Source organism: Melozone crissalis, unplaced genomic scaffold (assembly GCF_028551555.1).
Source record: "Melozone crissalis strain CALT ecotype California unplaced genomic scaffold, PUWL_Pcris_2 ptg000247l_1, whole genome shotgun sequence".
NCBI lineage: Eukaryota > Metazoa > Chordata > Aves > Passeriformes > Passerellidae > Melozone > Melozone crissalis.
In genome coordinates this window covers 260,253-266,252 of record NW_026536006.1, presented here as the reverse complement: position 1 = coordinate 266,252, position 6,000 = coordinate 260,253, and positions in this window count along the sequence as shown.

The window sequence follows — 6,000 nt, the reverse complement described above, 5'->3', positions numbered from 1 at the left end:
TTTGGGTTGGAGGGACCTCAAAGCCCATCTGGCCCCACCATGGGTCCCTTGCTTTCCACCATCCCAGGTGGCTCCAGCCTGGCCTTGGGCACTTCCAGGGATCCACAGCTCCTCCAGGAATTCCATCCCAGCCCCTCCCCACATTCCCAGGCATGAATTCCTTCCCAAAATCCCAATCCATCTCTGCCTTCTTGTAGCTTGAAGCCATTCCCTGTGCCCTGTCCCTCCATCCCTTGTCCAAAGTCTCTCGCTACCTTTCCTGTCTCCTTGGAAGCCACGGTTTGGTCACCTGAACCTTTTCTTCTCCAGGCTGAGCTGATGCCTTCTGGGGCTGCCTAAAAACCGAGTCAGACAGAATTAAGGGAATAAAAAGCATTTCTATTTATTGAAGGGACTTCAGGTACATTTAGGGCAGTGACTACACCCAAAATGGACTCATGGGTTTTCACGCTTTTGTAAGTTTGGTCCATTTGCATATTGGGGGTTAATCTAATTACAGCTTCAGCTAATGAAGTCATTTACCCCAGATTTGCTGCCCCCAACTCACTTTTGTTTAATTTCTGGGCCCTGAGGCAGTGAGGTGTCCTGGGTTGCCAGGCCTGGAGAGGAATTGTTGTGTCTGCTCAAAATGGAAGAACAGCAGCTCACACTGGGTATGGAGTTCAGAGTTACACACTAAAGAATTACGGGATTACAAATGTATAAAAAATATAAAAGTTAAAATCCTAAGGCATCAGAATAATCCCGATTTTCTCCCAGCAGAGCTGCTCCATCCCTTTGGCCCTCCAGCAGCTCCAGCTCCTCCCTGTGCTGGGGCAGCTCTGCAGGTGAGGTCTCACCTGAGCAGGGCACAATCCCCTCCCTGACTTTGTGGGGAAATTTCTTGATTTTCTATCACTTTCTGGAAGTTTCCATCACTTTCACGATCACTTTCTGGACATCCCAACTCCCTGCTGGCATGAAAACCCTGCCCCAGGTTGGTGAGCTGGCTCTGTGTGGCTCCAGCACAAAGGTTTGTCACAGCTGACCTGGGTGAATCCTGCAGCCTCATTAAACACCCAATAAATCCTTTTTTTATTTTTTAATAGTCTCTTGAATTTTTAAATCTTGGAATTGCTAATGCCCAGGCTGGGGATGTATGGAAATGGATATTTCAAAACTGGGCCCTAACTCGAAGCAGGGTGATTTGGATAAATTATTTCGCTTTTCTTCCACCTTTTAATTAAAACCATTCTGTGCTCCAACACCTTCCTTTAATAAATGGCATTAGGTGCCATTAAATTCCAGGGATTATTCCAGGTTAACTCTCTCCTTTCCGGGATTTCCTCAGCTTTTTTTTTGGCCTCTTTCTTTACTCTTTTGTCCTGCAAACCCTTTTTTTATATTTAATTCTAAAAGAGTCCTGTGAAATAGAACAGCATTGTCCAACCTATTTATCCTGCCAGAAACACAAAGGGGGATGAATGCCCACCTGTCATGGAGAGGGAGCAGGAATAGGATCTGGAGTGAAAATCTCGACCTCAGGGTGTTTCACCTGGGCCCTGAGCTGAAAAGGAGCTGCTCCCCATCCAACACACGTTCCATTGTTATTCTCAAGTGCAATCCTTCTCCCACAAGAGGCTCTTTGGGGAACTCGGGGGAAGGAAATTGGTTTGAGGAGCTGAGTGCCCTTGATGTCGATGGGTGTGAAGGACGCTCAGCCTCTGCAAAGGGAGCTCTGGACGAGGCTTTGACCTGGCTGGGAAGAGCTGGGATAATGAGGAGTTTCAGGGCACGGTTTCCTGGTGGTGCTCCTGGTGTTTCCTTCACCTGTCAGGTCTCCTGGGTGAATCTTCTCAGCTTTTTTTCATGTGGAGTTGTGGTGGTCAGCCCAGGGGCTTGCAGGAGGGAATTATTCCATCTGGGAATTGAGGGAAATTGGAAGATTCCTGTGAGCAGCAGCATAAGGGGTGATGGGGAAGATGAAACAGGAAAGCCTTATAAATGTGATTGCCTGGCAAAAGATTTGGAGAATATGGAAACTATAAGTGAGATTGAAATGAAAGCAAGCTTTGAGATGACTCAGTTACTGAACAACTGGAAAACAATGGTGTGGCTGGCTGAAGGTAATCCCCTTTGGATGGAACAACACCCTCTGCTTGCAGACAGCTCCAAGGGGCAGAGCAGACCCTACAGCTTGGCAGAAAGGCCCAAAGAGGAGTTTTTAGGGTTTAAAATGTAACACAGGATGGTAATGTAATGATTCTTACAGGCTGTATGGAAATGCTGTAGGATTTGTATCTTGTGCTAGATTGGTTAGTGAGAATCAGAATAGTCAACACAGAAGATTTATTGTGTTGTAATGGGAACTTCGCTCTTTTACCCTCTCATCCTCTCTCTTTCTCTCATCCTCTCTCCCCCTCTCTTCTCTCAGGCCTGCTCTGAGCTGTGCCTGGCAGCTCCCAGCAGGGCCCTGCACTTGGCCCTTTGCAATAAACCCCAAATTCCATAACCAGAAGAAGATTTATTGTATTTTAATGGGAACCTCGCTCTCTCATCCTCTTTACCACGTTCTTGCCTTCTCTCTCTTTACCACTCTTTACTTCTCTCAGGCCTGCTCCGGGCTGTGGCTGGCAACTCCCAGCAGGGCCCTGCACCCACCCAGGCCCTTTGCAATAAGCCCCAATTTCCACAGCCTGGCTTCAAAAATCTCTCATCTCCGTCCATCCCGACCATCCTACCCCGACGCTCCCACAGATTTAGAATTTGTTTCATTTCCAACATTTGGGCTACAAGGGAGGTGAGCCATGGGTGGAAACACACCCGGGGATCCACAGGGGTTTTCTGCACTCGGGTTTTAATGCACCAGCCCAAGGCAGAAGTCATGGATTGTTGACAATTAAACACTTAGCACATGAAGAGCTGGAGATAAGGACTTGGATGCGAGTTCTGTCATCAATAATTCACAGGACATTAGAGCCTCAATGTCAGAAGTTGTACCAAGCACGCCCTGACAGGGTATTAATGAAGCTGCTCCAGCCATTACACGCAAATTGCTAATTTATTCATCATTTACCAGCGGTGGGGAGAGGGGGGAAAGGAAAACCCAAGGTGTGAGTTCTGCAGCCCTGGGAACAAAGCTGCATATCCCTGAGCTCTGGATCTGTTTCATCCTTGAAGAACGAGTCCAAATTAGAGGGAACTTTTTTGGGTTTTCTGTGCTGATTAAAACTTCCCCATTTCTTCTCCCTTGGCAGTGGATCTGTTTTCATCAGAAAATGTAAAATTAAAAAAAAAATAAAAATTGAGGGGTGACTTATTTTGCCCAGAAAGAGGCACCTGGACTGGTGCCTTAACTCTTTGTTTTTATTGTCTCATGTTGTCCTAATGCAAATAGTCCAAATTATTGTAACTCTAAGTATGGAAAAATAGAAGATAGTAGGGTTTGTTTTCATCAGAAAATGTAAAATTAAAAACATAAAATAAGAATGGAAGGGGTGGCATTTGTGCTGCAGAGTGAAAGCTCCCATGGTTCAGCTCAGCTCCCCAAGTTTTCTGCCTTGGAATTGATGAAATTTTCCATTGGGGCATCACGGGATTTTTAAGGCAGGAAAATCGTGGCCACCTTTTGGTGGGAATGTGGGGATTTTGAGGCTCAGTCAGTGGCAGAAGGAGAGCTCCTGGCTCTGCTGCTTCAGCTCCTGTAGGATCCAAGAATTTGGGGAAAAAACATCCCTGGAATTGTGTGGAGCTCCTGTGGACATTGCTCTCCTCACTCCCAGACCTGGCAGGATTTCAAATGGACCCATCCTGGAGAATTATCAACCCCAGGTGGAATAAATAACTGCACACTTCAGCTTTTACATTTATTTGGAATAATAAATATGAATTCCTGCTCCAGTGCTCCTGGCTGCGATGCAGATGGGGTTAACTGAGATATGGGAGAGGTATTTTCAACATCACTTATGATAATTAAGTTCTGAATCTTGTTTGAGGGAGTTGTGTGTGCTGCTGTCCAACCCGGAATAAAAATAGTGATTAATGATGATATTTTTCATATGCAAATGAATATCTGATCTATAGGTAGCGACAAATTGTCATAACAGAACAAACCAAGCAAGGGTTTTTATTCAGAAGTGAATATTTATGCAGTGTGGGTGCAGATGCAGTCTGGATGCAGATATAGGGGAGGACAGGTTGGTTTCCATGGATTGTTTTGTGGGTTATTATTTATTTTTCGGCATGGAGTTGAACTCTTGGCCCATCCTGCATCCCAGGGTCTTTCCTGCTCCTTCAGAGGATCCTGGGGCTGTGACTTCATCTGGGATGGAGTTCAGGGGCAAGCAGTGAGCCAAGAATTCGGAATTCAGATGGAAGGGCTGGAATCTGACCTTGATAATTGTGCAGTTTTCATTTTTGGTACACAGTGGGATCATCAGAGGAATCACCCCCAGAGCTGTGGAATGCTGAGCAGGGAGTTCCTGAGCCACAGGGGGAAATATTTTAAATATTTAAAACCTAAATAACACCCAATGGTTGGCTCATGACTGACTTTATAAAGCACTGCCACCATTTTGGCAGCTAAAGTGGGATTTGGGCAGGGAGATGTTCCCCAAATAACCTATGGGGGTGTTTAGCGCAGGGAGGGATGGAAATGACACAAATATCCAAGTTTTAGGAGCTGTTAAATCTGTTCAGAACAGTCCAGTGCTGCCCTCTGAGCAACCCGAGTGTGCTGGGGCCAGAAATGGTCCCTGAGGGATCCTGGCCCTGCCCTGAGCATTCAATTCCTTGGAGCTTCTGGATAAAGGGCTCCTCAGAACCAGCTCAGGGAGATGCTGCTGCCCCTGCCCCTGTTCCACATCCTCTGGCACCTTCCTGATGAACTGGGAATTAACCCAGCCCTGGAGAACTGGGAATGAAATCAGCACTGGTGAACTGGGAATGGACCCAGCTCTGGGGAATCAACCCAGCCCTGGTGAACTGGGAATGGACCCAAGCCTGGTGAACAGGGAATTAATCCAGCCCTAGGGAATCAGCCCAGCTCTGATGACCTGGGAATGGAATCAGCCCTGGTGAACTGGGTTTTAACCCAGCCTTGATGAACTGGGAATGAATCCAGCCCTGGGGAATCAACCCAGCCCTGGTGAACTGGGAATTGAGCCATTCATGGTGAACTGGGAATTGACACAGCCCTGGTGAACTGGGAATGAGCCCAACCCTGATGAACTGGGAATCAACCCAGTCCTGGGGAATCAACCCAGCTCTAGTGAGGTGGGAACTGACCCAACCCCGGTGACCTGAGAATTGACCCAGCTCTGGTAAACTGGGAATGAACCCAACCCTGGGGAATCAACCCAGTCCTGATGAACTGGGAATGAAATCAGCCCTGGTGAACTGGGAATTAACCCAACCCTGGTAAACTGGGAATTAACCCAGCCCTGAGGAATCAACCCAGCCCTGGTGAACTGGGAATTCCAGACCTGGTGACCTGGGAGATGACACACGTGAGAGGTGGCACAGCCCAGGTCCCACCCTGGCTCTGGGCTGGACCCTGCAGGATCCCAGCCCCTGCTGCGATGAGAGGAGCTCAGGAGGAACGAGGTGTCACTGATTCTGCATCTTCACTCCTGCCCTCTTTATCAAAGTCGGTGTTTTTCCGACTAAACTTGGATTTAACAGGAAAAAAATTACAGGCTGCGAGGCAGGGGATTAACCCTGTCCCAGCTGCAGCAGGACGCGGAGTGTTTACATTTGGAGTTGCTGCCTGCAGTCAAATCAAACGCCTTTTGTGGGGATGATCGGTGTGATCACAGCCCCTGCACCAAGATCTCACTTTTAACCTGCAAACCTTCCTTTTCCTGCCTCCCCTCCCACGGGAATACAGGGGAAAAAAAATAAAAAAGAAAAGAAAAAAAAAAGAAGAACAGTTTAGAATTTGCCCAAGCCAAACACACAGGTCAGGTGGATTAGAGCAAGCTCAGGTTGGCAAATCCCGAAGGGGAGCAGATGTTTTGTTTG